We start from the raw sequence: 19,746 nt of genomic DNA, 5'->3' as shown, positions 1-19,746 counted from the left end.
TATAATGTTATAACGTATTACGCTATATGGTATAACGTTATAACGTATTACGTTATATGCTGTAACGTGATATGGTATAACGTTATAACGTATTACGTTATATGGTATTACGTCATAACGTATTACGTTATATGGTATATCGATATAACGTATTACGTTATATGCAATAACGTCATATGGTATAACGTTATAACGAATTACGTTATATGGTATTACGTAATAACGTATTACGTTATGATGTATCACGTTATAACGTATTACGTTATATGGTATTACGTCATAACGTATTACGTTATATGGTATAACGTTATAACGTATTACGTTATATGGTATAACGTTATAACGTATTACGTTATATGCTATAACGTCATATGGTATAACGTTATAACGTATTACGTTATATGGTATAACGTTATAACATATTACGTTATATGGTATCACGTTATAACGTATTATGTTATATGGTATTACGTTATAACGTATTACGTTATATGGTGAAACGTCATATGGTATAACGCTATAACGTTTTACGTTACATGGTATTACGTTATGACGTATTACGATATATGGTATTACGTTATAACGTGTTACGTTATATGGTATTACATTACAACGTGTTACGTTATATGGTATAACGTTATAACGTATTACGTTATATGCTATAACGTCATATGGTATAACGTAATAACGTATTACGTTATATGGAATAACGTTATAACGTATTACGTTATACGGTATTACGTTATAACGTGTTACGTTATATGGTATAACGTTATAACGTATTACGTTATATGGTATAACGTTATAACATATTACGTTATATGGTATCACGTTATAACGTATTACGTTATATGGTATCACGTTATAACGTATTACGTTATATGGTATAACGTTATAACGTATTACGTTATATGCTGTAACGTGATATGGTATAACGTTATAACGTATTACGTTATATGCTGTAACGTGATATGGTATAACGTTATAACGTATTACGTTATATGGTATTACGTCATAACGTATTACGTTATATGGTATATCGTTATAACGTATTACGTTATATGCTATAACGACATATGGTATAACGTTATAACGTATTACGTTATATGGTATTACGTAATAACGTATTACGTTATATGGTATCACGTTATAACGTATTACGTTATATGGAATTACGTCATGACGTATTACGTTATATGGTATAACGATATAACGTATTACGTTATATGGTATAACGTTATAACGTATTACGTTATATGCTATAACGTCATATGGTATAACGTTATAACGTATTACGTTATATGGTATAACGTTATAACGTATTACGTTATATGGTATAACGTTCCAACGTATTACGTTATATGGTATAACGTTCTAACGTATTACGTTATATGGTATAACGTTATAACGTATTATGTTATATGCTGTAACGTGAAATGGTATAACGTTATAACGTATTACGTTATATGGTATAACGTCATATGGTATGACGTTATAACGTATTACGATATATGGTATTACGTCATAACGCAGTACGTTATATGGAATAACGTTATAACGTATTACGTTATATGGTATAACGTTATAACGTATTACGTTATATGGTATAACGTTCTAACGTATTACGTTATATGGTATAACGTTCTAACGTATTACATTATATGGTATAATGTTATAACGTATTACGCTATATGGTATAACGTCATAACGTATTACGTCATATGCTGTAACGTGATATGGTATAACGTTATAACGTATTACGTTATATGGTATTACGTCATAACGTATTACGTTATATGGTATATCGATATAACGTATTACGTTATATGCAATAACGTCATATGGTATAACGTTATAACGTATTACGTTATATGGTATAACGTAATAACGTATTACGTTATGCTGTATCACGTTATAACGTATTACGTTATATGGTATTACGTCATAACGTATTACGTTATATGGTATAACGTTATAACGTATTACGTTATATGGTATAACGTTATAACGTATTACGTTATATGCTATAACGTCATATGGTATAACGTTATAACGTATTACGTTATATGGTATAACGTTTTTAACATATTACGTTATATGGTATCACGTTATAACGTATTATGTTATATGGTATTACGTTATAACGTATTACGTTATATGGTGAAACGTCATATGGTATAACGCTATAACGTTTTACGTTACATGGTATTACGTTATGACGTATTACGATATATGGTATTACGTTATAACGTGTTACGTTATATGGTATTACATTACAACGTGTTACGTTATATGGTATAACGTTATAACGTATTACGTTATATGCTATAACGTCATATGGTATAACGTAATAACGTATTACGTTATATGGAATAACGTTATAACGTATTACGTTATACGGTATTACGTTATAACGTGTTACGTTATATGGTATAACGTTATAACGTATTACGTTATATGCTATAACGTCAAATGGTATAACGTTATAACGTATTACGTTACATGGTATAACGTTATAACGTATTACGTTATATGGTATTACGTTATAACGTGTAACGTTATATGGTATAACGTTATAACGTATTACGTTATATGGTATTATGTCATAACGTAGTACGTCGTATGGAATAACGTTATAACGTATTACGTTATATCGTATAACGTTATAACGTATTACGTTATATGGTATTACGTAATAACGTATTACGTTATATGGTATCACGTTATAACGTATTACGTTATATGGTATAACGTTATAACGTATTACGTTATATGGTATTATGTCATAACGTAGTACGTCGTATGGAATAATGTTATAACGTATTACGCTATATGGTATAACGTTATAACGTATTACGTTATATGCTGTAACGTGATATGGTATAACGTTATAACGTATTACGTTATATGGTATTACGTCATAACGTATTACGTTATATGGTATATCGATATAACGTATTACGTTATATGCTATAACGTCATATGGTATAACGTTATAACGTATTACGTTATATGGTATTACGTAATAACGTATTACGTTATGATGTATCACGTTATAACGTATTACGTTATATGGTATTACGTCATAACGTATTACGTTATATGGTATAACGTTATAACGTATTACGTTATATGGTATAACGTTATAACGTATTACGTTATATGGTATAACGTTATTACGTATTACGTTACATGGTATAACGTTATAACGTATTACGTTATATGGAATTACGTCATGACGTATTACGTTATATGGTATAACGATATAACGTATTACGTTATATGGTATAACGTTATAACGTATTACGTTATATGCTATAACGTCATATGGTATAACGTTATAACGTATTACGTTATATGGTATAACGTTATAACGTATTACGTTATATGGTATAACGTTATTACGTATTACGTTACATGGTATAACTTTATAACGTATTACGTTATATGGTATAACGTTATAACGTATTACGTTATATGGTATAACGTTCCAACGTATTACGTTATATGGTATAACGTTCTAACGTATTACGTTATATGGTATAACGTTATAACGTATTATGTTATATGCTGTAACGTGAAATGGTATAACGTTATAACGTATTACGTTATATGGTATAACGTCATATGGTATGACGTTATAACGTATTACGATATATGGTATTACGTCATAACGTAGTACGTTATATGGAATAACGTTATAACGTATTACGTTATATGGTATAACGTTATAACGTATTACGTTATATGGTATAACGTTCTAACGTATTACGTTATATGGTATAACGTTCTAACGTATTACATTATATGGTATAATGTTATAACGTATTACGCTATATGGTATAACGTTATAACGTATTACGTTATATGCTGTAACGTGATATGGTATAACGTTATAACGTATTACGTTATATGGTATTACGTCATAACGTATTACGTTACATGGTATATCGATATAACGTATTACGTTATATGCAATAACGTCATATGGTATAACGTTATAACGTATTACGTTATATGGTATTACGTAATAACGTATTACGTTATGATGTATCACGTTATAACGTATTACGCTATATGGTATTACGTCATAACGTATTACGTTATATGGTATAACGTTATAACGTATTACGTTATATGGTTTAACGTTATAACGTATTACGTTATATGGTATAACGTTATAACGTATTACGTTATATGCTATAACGTCATATGGTATAACGTTATAACGTATTACGTTATATGGTATAACGTCATATGGTATGACGTTATAACGTATTACGTTATATGGTATTACGTCATAACGTAGTACGTTATATGGAATAACGTTATAACGTATTACGTTATATCGTATAACGTTATAACGTATTACGTTATACGGTATAACGTTCTAACGTATTACGTTATATGGTATAACGTTCTAACGTATTACGCTATATGTTATAACGTTATAACGTATTACGTTATATGGTATAATGTTATAACGTATTACGCTATATGGTATAACGTTATAACGTATTACGTTATATGCTGTAACGTGATATGGTATAACGTTATAACGTATTACGTTATATAATATTACGTCATAACGTATTACGTTATATGGTATATCGATATAACGTATTGCGTTATATGCTATAACGTCATATGGTATAACGTTATAACGTATTACGTTATATGGTATAACGTTATAACATATTACGTTATATGGTATCACGTTATAACGTATTACGTTATATGGTATTACGTCATAACGTATTACGTTATATGGTATATCGATGTAACGTATTACGTTATATGGTATAACGTTATAACGTATTACGTTATATGCTATAACGTCATATGGTATAACGTTATAACATATTACGTTATATGGTATTACGTAATAACGTATTACGTTATGATGTATCACGTTATAACGTATTACGTTATATGGTATTACGTCATAACGTATTACGTTATATGCTATAACGTTATAACGTATTACGTTATATGGTATAACGTTATAACGTATTACGTTATATGCTATAACGTCATATGGTATAACGTTATAACGTATTACGTTATATGGTATAACGTTATAACGTATTACGTTATATGGTATAACGTTATAACGTATTACGTTATATGGTATAACGTTCTAACGTATTACGTTATATGGTATAACGTTATAACGTATTATGTTATATGCTGTAACGTGAAATGGTATAACGTTATAACGTATTACGTTATATGGTATAACGTCATATGGTATGACGTTATAACGTATTACGATATATGGTATTACGTCATAACGTAGTACGTTATATGGAATAACGTTATAACGTATTACGTTATATGGTATAACGTTATAACGTATTACGTTATATGGTATAACGTTCTAACGTATTACGTTATATGGTATAACGTTCTAACGTATTACATTATATGGTATAATGTTATAACGTATTACGCTATATGGTATAACGTTATAACGTATTACGTTATATGCTGTAACGTGATATGGTATAACGTTATAACGTATTACGTTATATGGTATTACGTCATAACGTATTAAGTTACATGGTATATCGATATAACGTATTACGTTATATGCAATAACGTCATATGGTATAACGTTATAACGTATTACGTTATATGGTATTACGTAATAACGTATTACGTTATGATGTATCACGTTATAACGTATTACGCTATATGGTATTACGTCATAACGTATTACGTTATATGGTATAACGTTATAACGTATTACGTTATATGGTATAACGTTATAACGTATTACGTTATATGGTATAACGTTATAACGTATTACGTTATATGCTATTACGTCATATGGTATAACGTTATAACGTATTACGTTATATGGTATAACGTCATATGGTATGACGTTATAACATATTACGTTATATGGTATCACGTTATAACGTATTACGTTATATGGTATTACGTCATAACGTATTACGTTATATGGTATATCGATGTAACGTATTACGTTATATGGTATAACGTTATAACGTATTACGTTATATGCTATAACGTCATATGGTATAACGTTATAACATATTACGTTATATGGTATTACGTAATAACGTATTACGTTATGATGTATCACGTTATAACGTATTACGTTATATGGTATTACGTCATAACGTATTACGTTATATGCTATAACGTTATAACGTATTACGTTATATGGTATAACGTTATAACGTATTACGTTATATGCTATAACGTCATATGGTATAACGTTATAACGTATTACGTTATATGGTATAACGTTATAACGTATTACGTTATATGGTATAACGTTATAACGTATTACGTTATATGGTATAACGTTCTAACGTATTACGTTATATGGTATAACGTTATAACGTATTATGTTATATGCTGTAACGTGAAATGGTATAACGTTATAACGTATTACGTTATATGGTATAACGTCATATGGTATGACGTTATAACGTATTACGATATATGGTATTACGTCATAACGTAGTACGTTATATGGAATAACGTTATAACGTATTACGTTATATGGTATAACGTTATAACGTATTACGTTATATGGTATAACGTTCTAACGTATTACGTTATATGGTATAACGTTCTAACGTATTACATTATATGGTATAATGTTATAACGTATTACGCTATATGGTATAACGTTATAACGTATTACGTTATATGCTGTAACGTGATATGGTATAACGTTATAACGTATTACGTTATATGGTATTACGTCATAACGTATTAAGTTACATGGTATATCGATATAACGTATTACGTTATATGCAATAACGTCATATGGTATAACGTTATAACGTATTACGTTATATGGTATTACGTAATAACGTATTACGTTATGATGTATCACGTTATAACGTATTACGCTATATGGTATTACGTCATAACGTATTACGTTATATGGTATAACGTTATAACGTATTACGTTATATGGTATAACGTTATAACGTATTACGTTATATGGTATAACGTTATAACGTATTACGTTATATGCTATTACGTCATATGGTATAACGTTATAACGTATTACGTTATATGGTATAACGTTATAACGTATTACGTTATATGGTATAACGTTATAACGTATTACGTTATATGGTATAACGTTATAACGTATTACGTTATATGGTATAATGTTATAACGTATTACGCTATATGGTATAACGTTATAACGTATTACGTTATATGCTGTAACGTGATATGGTATAACGTTATAACGTATTACGTTATATAATATTACGTCATAACGTATTACGTTATATGGTATATCGATATAACGTATTGCGTTATATGCTATAACGTCATATGGTATAACGTTATAACGTATTACGTTATATGGTATAACGTTATAACATATTACGTTATATGGTATCACGTTATAACGTATTACGTTATATGGTATTACGTCATAACGTATTACGTTATATGGTATATCGATGTAACGTATTACGTTATATGGTATAACGTTATAACGTATTACGTTATATGCTATAACGTCATATGGTATAACGTTATAACATATTACGTTATATGGTATTACGTAATAACGTATTACGTTATGATGTATCACGTTATAACGTATTACGTTATATGGTATTACGTCATAACGTATTACGTTATATGCTATAACGTTATAACGTATTACGTTATATGGTATAACGTTATAACGTATTACGTTATATGCTATAACGTCATATGGTATAACGTTATAACGTATTACGTTATATGGTATAACGTTATAACGTATTACGTTATATGGTATAACGTTATAACGTATTACGTTATATGGTATAACGTTCTAACGTATTACGTTATATGGTATAACGTTATAACGTATTATGTTATATGCTGTAACGTGAAATGGTATAACGTTATAACGTATTACGTTATATGGTATAACGTCATATGGTATGACGTTATAACGTATTACGATATATGGTATTACGTCATAACGTAGTACGTTATATGGTATATCGATATAACGTATTACGTTATATGGTATAACGTTATAACGTATTACGTTATATGCTGTAACGTGATATGGTATAACGTTATAACGTATTACGTTATATGGTATTACGTCATAACGTATTAAGTTACATGGTATATCGATATAACGTATTACGTTATATGCAATAACGTCATATGGTATAACGTTATAACGTATTACGTTATATGGTATTACGTAATAACGTATTACGTTATGATGTATCACGTTATAACGTATTACGCTATATGGTATTACGTCATAACGTATTACGTTATATGGTATAACGTTATAACGTATTACGTTATATGGTATAACGTTATAACGTATTACGTTATATGGTATAACGTTATAACGTATTACGTTATATGCTATTACGTCATATGGTATAACGTTATAACGTATTACGTTATATGGTATAACGTCATATGGTATGACGTTATAACGTATTACGTTATATGGTATTACGTCATAACGTAGTACGTTATATGGAATAACGTTATAACGTATTACGTTATATGGTATAACGTTATAACGTATTACGTTATATGGTATAACGTTCTAACGTATTACGTTATATGGTATAACGTTCTAACGTATTACGCTATATGGTATAACGTTATAACGTATTACGCTATATGGTATAATGTTATAACGTATTACGCTATATGGTATAACGTTATAACGTATTACGTTATATGCTGTAACGTGATATGGTATAACGTTATAACGTATTACGTTATATGATATTACGTCATAACGTATTACGTTATATGGTATATCGATATAACGTATTGCGTTATATGCTATAACGTCATATGGTATAACGTTATAACGTATTACGTTATATGGTATAACGTTATAACATATTACGTTATATGGTATCACGTTATAACGTATTACGTTATATGGTATTACGTCATAACGTATTACGTTATATGGCATATCGATGTAACGTATTACGTTATATGGTATAACGTTATAACGTATTACGTTATATGCTATAACGTCATATGGTATAACGTTATAACGTATTACATTATATGGTATTACGTAATAACGTATTACGTTATGATGTATCACGTTATAACGTATTACGTTATATGGTATTACGTCATAACGTATTACGTTATATGGTATAACCTTATAACGTATTACGTTATATGGTATAACGTTATAACGTATTACGTTATATGCTATAACGTCATATGGTATAACGTTATAACGTATTACGTTATATGGTATAACGTCATATGGTATGACGTTATAACGTATTACGTTATATGGTATTACGTCATAACGTAGTACGTTATATGGAATAACGTTATAACGTATTACGTTATATGGTATAACGTTATAACGTATTACGTTATATGGTATAACGTTCTAACGTATTACGTTATATGGTATAACGTTCTAACGTATTACATTATATGGTATAACGTTATAACGTATTACGCTATATGGTATAACGTTATAACGTATTACGTTATATGGTATAATGTTATAACGTATTACGCCATATGGTATAACGTTATAACGTATTACGTTATATGCTGTAACGTGATATGGTATAACGTTATAACGTATTACGTTATATGGTATTACGTCATAACGTATTACGTTATATGGTATATCGATATAACGTATTACGTTATATGCTATAACGTCATATGGTATAACGTTATATCGTATTACGTTATATGGTATAAGGTTATAACGTATTACGTTATATGGTATCACGTTATAACGTATTACGTTATATGGTATTACGTCATAACGTATTACGTTATATGGTGAAACGTCATATGGTATAACGCTATAACGTTTTACGTTACATGGTATTACGTTATGACGTATTACGATATATGGTATTACGTCATAACGTATTACGTTATATGGTATATCGTTATAACGTATTACGTTATATGCTATAACGTCATATGGTATAACGTTATAACGTATTACGTTATATGGTATTACGTAATAACGTATTACGTTATATGGTATCACGTTATAACGTATTACGTTATATGGAATTACGTCATGACGTATTACGTTATATGGTATAACGATATAACGTATTACGTTATATGGTATAACGTTATAACGTATTACGTTATATGCTATAACGTCATATGGTATAACGTTATAACGTATTACGTTATATGGTATAACGTTATAACGTATTACGTTATATGCTATAACGTCATATGGTATAACGTTATAACGTATTACGTTATATGGTATAACGTTATAACATATTACGTTATATGGTATCACGTTATAACGTATTACGTTATATGGTATCACGTTATAACGTATTACGTTATATGGTATAACGTTATAACGTATTACGTTATATGCTGTAACGTGATATGGTATAACGTTATAACGTATTACGTTATATGCTGTAACGTGATATGGTATAACGTTATAACGTATTACGTTATATGGTATTACGTCATAACGTATTACGTTATATGGTATATCGTTATAACGTATTACGTTATATGCTATAACGACATATGGTATAACGTTATAACGTATTACGTTATATGGTATTACGTAATAACGTATTACGTTATATGGTATCACGTTATAACGTATTACGTTATATGGAATTACGTCATGACGTATTACGTTATATGGTATAACGATATAACGTATTACGTTATATGGTATAACGTTATAACGTATTACGTTATATGCTATAACGTCATATGGTATAACGTTATAACGTATTACGTTATATGGTATAACGTTATAACGTATTACGTTATATGGTATAACGTTCCAACGTATTACGTTATATGGTATAACGTTCTAACGTATTACGTTATATGGTATAACGTTATAACGTATTATGTTATATGCTGTAACGTGAAATGGTATAACGTTATAACGTATTACGTTATATGGTATAACGTCATATGGTATGACATTATAACGTATTACGATATATGGTATTACGTCATAACGTAGTACGTTATATGGAATAACGTTATAACGTATTGCGTTATATGGTATAACGTTATAACGTATTACGTTATATGGTATAACGTTCTAACGTATTACGTTATATGGCATAACGTTCTAACGTATTACATTATATGGTATAATGTTATAACGTATTACGCTATATGGTATAACGTTATAACGTATTACGTTATATGCTGTAACGTGATATGGTATAACGTTATAACGTATTACGTTATATGGTATTACGTCATAACGTATTACGTTATATGGTATATCGATATAACGTATTACGTTATATGCAATAACGTCATATGGTATAACGTTATAACGTATTACGTTATATGGTATTACGTAATAACGTATTACGTTATGATGTATCACGTTATAACGTATTACGTTATATGGTATTACGTCATAACGTATTACGTTATATGGTATAACGTTATAACGTATTACGTTATATGGTATAACGTTATAACGTATTACGTTATATGCTATAACGTCATATGGTATAACGTTATAACGTATTACGTTATATGGTATAACGTTATAACATATTACGTTATATGGTATCACGTTATAACGTATTATGTTATATGGTATAACGTTATAACGTATTACGTTATATGCTATAACGTCATATGGTATAACGTTATAACGTATTACGTTATATGGTATAACGTCATATGGTATGACGTTATAACGTATTACGTTATATGGTATTACGTCATAACGTAGTACGTTATATGGAATAACGTTATAACGTATTACGTTATATGGTATAACGTTATAACGTATTACGTTATATGGTATAACGTTCTAACGTATTACGTTATATGGTATAACGTTCTAACGTATTACATTATATGGTATAACGTTATAACGTATTACGCTATATGGTATAACGTTATAACGTATTACGTTATATGGTATAATGTTATAACGTATTACGCCATATGGTATAACGTTATAACGTATTACGTTATATGCTGTAACGTGATATGGTATAACGTTATAACGTATTACGTTATATGGTATTACGTCATAACGTATTACGTTATATGGTATATCGATATAACGTATTACGTTATATGCTATAACGTCATATGGTATAACGTTATATCGTATTACGTTATATGGTATAAGGTTATAACGTATTACGTTATATGGTATCACGTTATAACGTATTACGTTATATGGTATTACGTCATAACGTATTACGTTATATGGTGAAACGTCATATGGTATAACGCTATAACGTTTTACGTTACATGGTATTACGTTATGACGTATTACGATATATGGTATTACGTCATAACGTATTACGTTATATGGTATATCGTTATAACGTATTACGTTATATGCTATAACGTCATATGGTATAACGTTATAACGTATTACGTTATATGGTATTACGTAATAACGTATTACGTTATATGGTATCACGTTATAACGTATTACGTTATATGGAATTACGTCATGACGTATTACGTTATATGGTATAACGATATAACGTATTACGTTATATGGTATAACGTTATAACGTATTACGTTATATGCTATAACGTCATATGGTATAACGTTATAACGTATTACGTTATATGGTATAACGTTATAACGTATTACGTTATATGCTATAACGTCATATGGTATAACGTTATAACGTATTACGTTATATGGTATAACGTTATAACATATTACGTTATATGGTATCACGTTATAACGTATTACGTTATATGGTATCACGTTATAACGTATTACGTTATATGGTATAACGTTATAACGTATTACGTTATATGCTGTAACGTGATATGGTATAACGTTATAACGTATTACGTTATATGCTGTAACGTGATATGGTATAACGTTATAACGTATTACGTTATATGGTATTACGTCATAACGTATTACGTTATATGGTATATCGTTATAACGTATTACGTTATATGCTATAACGACATATGGTATAACGTTATAACGTATTACGTTATATGGTATTACGTAATAACGTATTACGTTATATGGTATCACGTTATAACGTATTACGTTATATGGAATTACGTCATGACGTATTACGTTATATGGTATAACGATATAACGTATTACGTTATATGGTATAACGTTATAACGTATTACGTTATATGCTATAACGTCATATGGTATAACGTTATAACGTATTACGTTATATGGTATAACGTTATAACGTATTACGTTATATGGTATAACGTTCCAACGTATTACGTTATATGGTATAACGTTCTAACGTATTACGTTATATGGTATAACGTTATAACGTATTATGTTATATGCTGTAACGTGAAATGGTATAACGTTATAACGTATTACGTTATATGGTATAACGTCATATGGTATGACATTATAACGTATTACGATATATGGTATTACGTCATAACGTAGTACGTTATATGGAATAACGTTATAACGTATTACGTTATATGGTATAACGTTATAACGTATTACGTTATATGGTATAACGTTCTAACGTATTACGTTATATGGCATAACGTTCTAACGTATTACATTATATGGTATAATGTTATAGCGTATTACGCTATATGGTATAACGTTATAACGTATTACGTTATATGCTGTAACGTGATATGGTATAACGTTATAACGTATTACGTTATATGGTATTACGTCATAACGTATTACGTTATATGGTATATCGATATAACGTATTACGTTATATGCAATAACGTCATATGGTATAACGTTATAACGTATTACGTTATATGGTATTACGTAATAACGTATTACGTTATGATGTATCACGTTATAACGTATTACGTTATATGGTATTACGTCATAACGTATTACGTTATATGGTATAACGTTATAACGTATTACGTTATATGGTATAACGTTATAACGTATTACGTTATATGCTATAACGTCATATGGTATAACGTTATAACGTATTACGTTATATGGTATAACGTTATAACATATTACGTTATATGGTATCACGTTATAACGTATTATGTTATATGGTATTACGTTATAACGTATTACGTTATATGGTGAAACGTCATATGGTATAACGCTATAACGTTTTACGTTACATGGTATTACGTTATGACGTATTACGATATATGGTATTACGTCATAACGTATTACGTTATATGGTATAACGTTATAACGTATTATGTTATATGCTGTAATGTGATATGGTATAACGTTATTACGTATTACGTTATATGGTATTACGTCATAACGTATTACGTTATATGGTATATCGATATAACGTATTACGTTATATGCTATAACGTCATATGGTATAACGTTATAACGTATTACGTTATATGGTATAACGTTCCAACGTATTACGTTATATGGTATAACGTTCTAACGTATTACGTTATATGGTATAACGTTATAACGTATTATGTTATATGCTGTAACGTGAAATGGTATAACGTTATAACGTATTACGTTATATGGTATAACGTCATATGGTATGACGTTATAACGTATTACGATATATGGTATTTCGTCATAACGTAGTACGTTTTATGGAATAACGTTATAACGTATTACGTTATATGGTATAACGTTATAACGTATTACGTTATATGGTATAACGTTCTAACGTATTACGTTATATGCTATAACGACATATGGTATAACGTTATAACGTATTACGTTATATGGTATAACGTTATAACGTATTACGTTATATGGTATAACGTTATTACGTTTTACGTTACATGGTATTACGTTATGACGTATTACGTTATATGGTATAACGATATAACGTATTACGTTATATGGTATAACGTTATAACGTATTACGTTATATGCTATAACGTCATATGGTATAACGTTATAACGTATTACGTTATATGGTATAACGTTATAACGTATTACGTTATATGGTATTACGTTATAACGGGTTACGTTATATGGTATTACGTTATAACGTGTTACGTTATATGCTATTACGTTATAACGTGTTACGTTATATGGTATAACGTTATAACGTATTACGTTATATGGTGAAACGTCATATGGTATAACGCTATAACGTTTTACATTATATGGTATTACGTTATAACGTATTACGTTATATGCTATAACGTCATAAGGTATAACGTTATAACGTATTACGTTATATGGTATTACGTTATAACGTATTACGTTATATGGTATCAGGTTATAACGTATTACGTTATATGATATAACGTCATGTGGTATAACGTTATAACGTATTACGTTACATGGTATTACGTTATGACGTATTACGATATATGGTATTACGTCATAACGTATTACGTTATATGGTATAACGTTATAACGTATTATGTTATATGCTGTAACGTGATATGGTATAACGTTATAACGTATTACGTTATATGGTATGTCGCTATAACGTATTACGTTATATGCTATAACGTCATATGGTATAACGTTATAACGTATTATGTTATATGGTATTACGTTATATGGTGAAACGTCATATGGTATAACGCTATAACGTTTTACGTTACATGGTATTACGTTATGACGTATTACGATATATGGTATTACGTCATAACGTATTACGTTATATGGTATAACGTTATAACGTATTATGTTATATGCTGTAACGTGATATGGTATAACGTTATAACGTATTACGCTTTATGGTATTACGTCATAACGTATTACGTTATATGGTATATCGATATAACGTATTACGTTATATGCTATAACGTCATATGGTATAACGTTATAACGTATTACGTTATATGCTATAACGTCATATGGTATAACGTTATAACGTATTACGTTATGTGGTATAACGTTATAACATATTACGTTATATGGTATCACGTTATAACGTATTACGTTATATGGTATTACGTCATAACGTATTACGTTATATGGTATAACGTTATAACGTATTACGTTATATGCTGTAACGTGATATGGTATAAAGCTATAACGTATTACGTTATGTGCTGTAACGTGATATGGTATAACGTTATAACGTATTACGTTATATGGTATTACGTCATAACGTATTACGTTATATGGTATATCGTTATAACGTATTACGTTATATGCTATAACGTCATATGGTATAACGTTATAACGTATTACGTTATATGGTATTTCGTAATAACGTATTACGTTATATGGTATCACGTTATAACGTATTACGTTATATGGAATTACGTCATGACGTATTACGTTATATGGTATAACGATATAACGTATTACGTTATATGGTATAACGTTATAACGTATTACGTTATATGCTATAACGTCATATGGTATAACGTTATAACGTATTACGTTATATGGTATAACGTTATAACGTATTACGTTATATGGTATAACGTTATTACGTTTTACGTTACATGGTATTACGTTATGACGTATTACGATATATGGTATTACGTCATAACGTATTACGTTATATGGTATAACGTTATAACGTATTATGTTATATGTTGTAACGTGATATGGTATAACGCTATAACGTTTTACATTATATGGTATTACGTTATAACGTATTACGTTATATGCTATAACGTCATATAGTATAACGTTATAACGTATTACGTTATATGGTATTACGTTATAACGTATTACGTTATATGGTATTACGTAATAACGTATTACGTTATATGGTATCACGTTATAACGTATTACGTTATATGGAATTACGTCATGACGTATTACGTTATATGCTATAACGTCATATGGTATAACGTTATAACGTATTACGTTATATGGTATAACGTTATAACGTATTACGTTATATGGTATAACGTTATTACGTTTTACGTTACATGGTATTACGTTATGACGTATTACGTTATATGGTATAACGATATAACGTATTACGTTATATGGTATAACGTTATAACGTATTACGTTATATGCTATAACGTCATATGGTATAACGTTATAACGTATTACGTTATATGGTATAACGTTATAACGTATTACGTTATATGGTATTACGTTATAACGTGTTACGTTATATGGTATTACGTTATAACGTGTTACGTTATATGCTATTACGTTATAACGTGTTACGTTATATGGTATAACGTTATAACGTATTACGTTATATGGTGAAACGTCATATGGTATAACGCTATAACGTTTTACATTATATGGTATTACGTTATAACGTATTACGTTATATGCTATAACGTCATATGGTATAACGTTATAACGTATTACGTTATATGGTATTACGTTATAACGTATTACGTTATATGGTATCAGGTTATAACGTATTACGTTATATGATATAACGTCATGTGGTATAACGTTATAACGTATTACGTTACATGGTATTACGTTATGGCGTATTACGATATATGGTATTACGTCATAACGTATTACGTTATATGGTATAACGTTATAACGTATTATGTTATATGCTGTAGCGTGATATGGTATAACGTTATAACGTATTACGTTATATGGTATTACGTCATAACGTATTACGTTATATGGTATGTCGCTATAACGTATTACGTTATATGCTATAACGTCGTATGGTATAACGTTATAACGTATTACGTTATATGGTGAAATGTCATATGGTATAACGCTATAACGTTTTACATTATATGGTATTACGTTATAACGTATTACGTTATATGCTATAACGTCATATGGTATAACGTTATAACGTATTACGTTATATGGTATTACGTCATAACGTATTACGTTATATGGTATAACGTTATAACGTATTACGTTATATGGTATAACGTTATAACGTATTACGTTATATGCTATAACGTCATATGGTATAACGTTATAACGTATTACGTTATGTGGTATAACGTTATAACATATTACGTTATATGGTATCACGTTATAACGTATTACGTTATATGGTATTACGTCATAACGTATTACGTTATATGGTATAACGTTATAACGTATTACGTTATATGCTGTAACGTGATATGGTATAACGTTATAACGTATTACGTTATATGCTGTAACGTGATATGCTATAACGTCATATGGTATAACGTTATAACGTATTACGTTATGTGGTATAACGTTATAACATATTACGTTATATGGTATCACGTTATAAAGTATTACGTTATATGGTATTACGTCATAACGTATTACGTTATATGGTATAACGTTATAACGTATTACGTTATATGCTGTAACGTGATATGGTATAACGTTATAACGTATTACGTTATATGCTGTAACGTGATATGGTATAACGTTATAACGTATTACGTTATATGGTATTACGTCATAACGTATTACGTTATATGGTATATCGTTATAACGTATTACGTTATATGCTATAACGTCATATGGTATAACGTTATAACGTATTACGTTATATGGTATTACGTAATAACGTATTACGTTATATGGTATCACGTTATAACGTATTACGTTATATGGAATTACGTCATGACGTATTACGTTATATGGTATAACGATATGACGTATTACGTTATATGGTATAACGTTATAACGTATTACGTTATATGCTATAACACCATATGGTATAACGTTATAACGTATTACGTTATATGGTATAACGTTATAACGTATTACGTTATATGGTATAACGTTATTACGTTTTACGTTACATGGTATTACGTTATGACGTATTACGATATATGGTATTACGTCATAACGTATTACGTTATATGGTATAACGTTATAACGTATTATGTTATATGCTGTAACGTGATATGGTATAACGTTATAACGTATTACGTTATATGGTATTACGTCATAACGTATTACGTTATATGGTGAAACGTCATATGGTATAACGCTATAACGTTTTACGTTACATGGTATTACGTTATGACGTATTACGATATATGGTATTACGTCATAACGTATTACGTTATATGGTATAACGTTATAACGTATTATGTTATATGCTGTAACGTGATATGGTATAACGTTATAACGTATTACGTTATATGGTATTACGTCATAACGTATTACGTTATATGGTATATCGATATAACGTATTACGTTATATGCTATAACGTCATATGGTATAACGTTATAACGTATTACGTTATATGGTATTACGTAATAACGTATTACGTTATGATGTACCACGTTATAACGTATTACGTTATATGGTATTACGTCATAACGTATTACGTTATATGGTATAACGTTATAACGTATTACGTTATATGGTATAACGTTATAACGTATTACGTTATATGCTATAACGTCATATGGTATAACGTTATAACGTATTACGTTATATGGTATTACGTCATAACGTATTACGTTATATGGTATCACGTTATAACGTATTACGTTATATGGTATTACGTCATAACGTATTACGTTATATGGTATAACGTTATAACGTATTACGTTATATGCTATAACGTCATATGGTATAACGTTATAACGTATTACGTTATATGGTATAACGTTATAACATATTACGTTATATGGTATCACGTTATAACGTATTACGTTATATGGTATTACGTCATAACGTATTACGTTATATGGTGAAACGTCATATGGTATAACGCTATAACGTTTTACGTTACATGGTATTACGTTATGACGTATTACGATATATGGTATTACTTCATAACGTATTACGTGATATGGTATAACGTTATAACGTATTACGTTATATGCTGTAACGTGATATGGTATAACGTTATAACGTATTACGTTATATGGTATTACGTCATAACGTATTACGTTATATGGTATAACGTTATAACGTATTACGTTATATGCTGTAA

The sequence above is a fragment of the Bombus huntii genome, chromosome 4, assembly GCF_024542735.1.
Source record: "Bombus huntii isolate Logan2020A chromosome 4, iyBomHunt1.1, whole genome shotgun sequence".
In the NCBI taxonomy this organism is placed as follows: domain Eukaryota; kingdom Metazoa; phylum Arthropoda; class Insecta; order Hymenoptera; family Apidae; genus Bombus; species Bombus huntii.
This window is presented reverse-complemented; position numbering follows the sequence as displayed.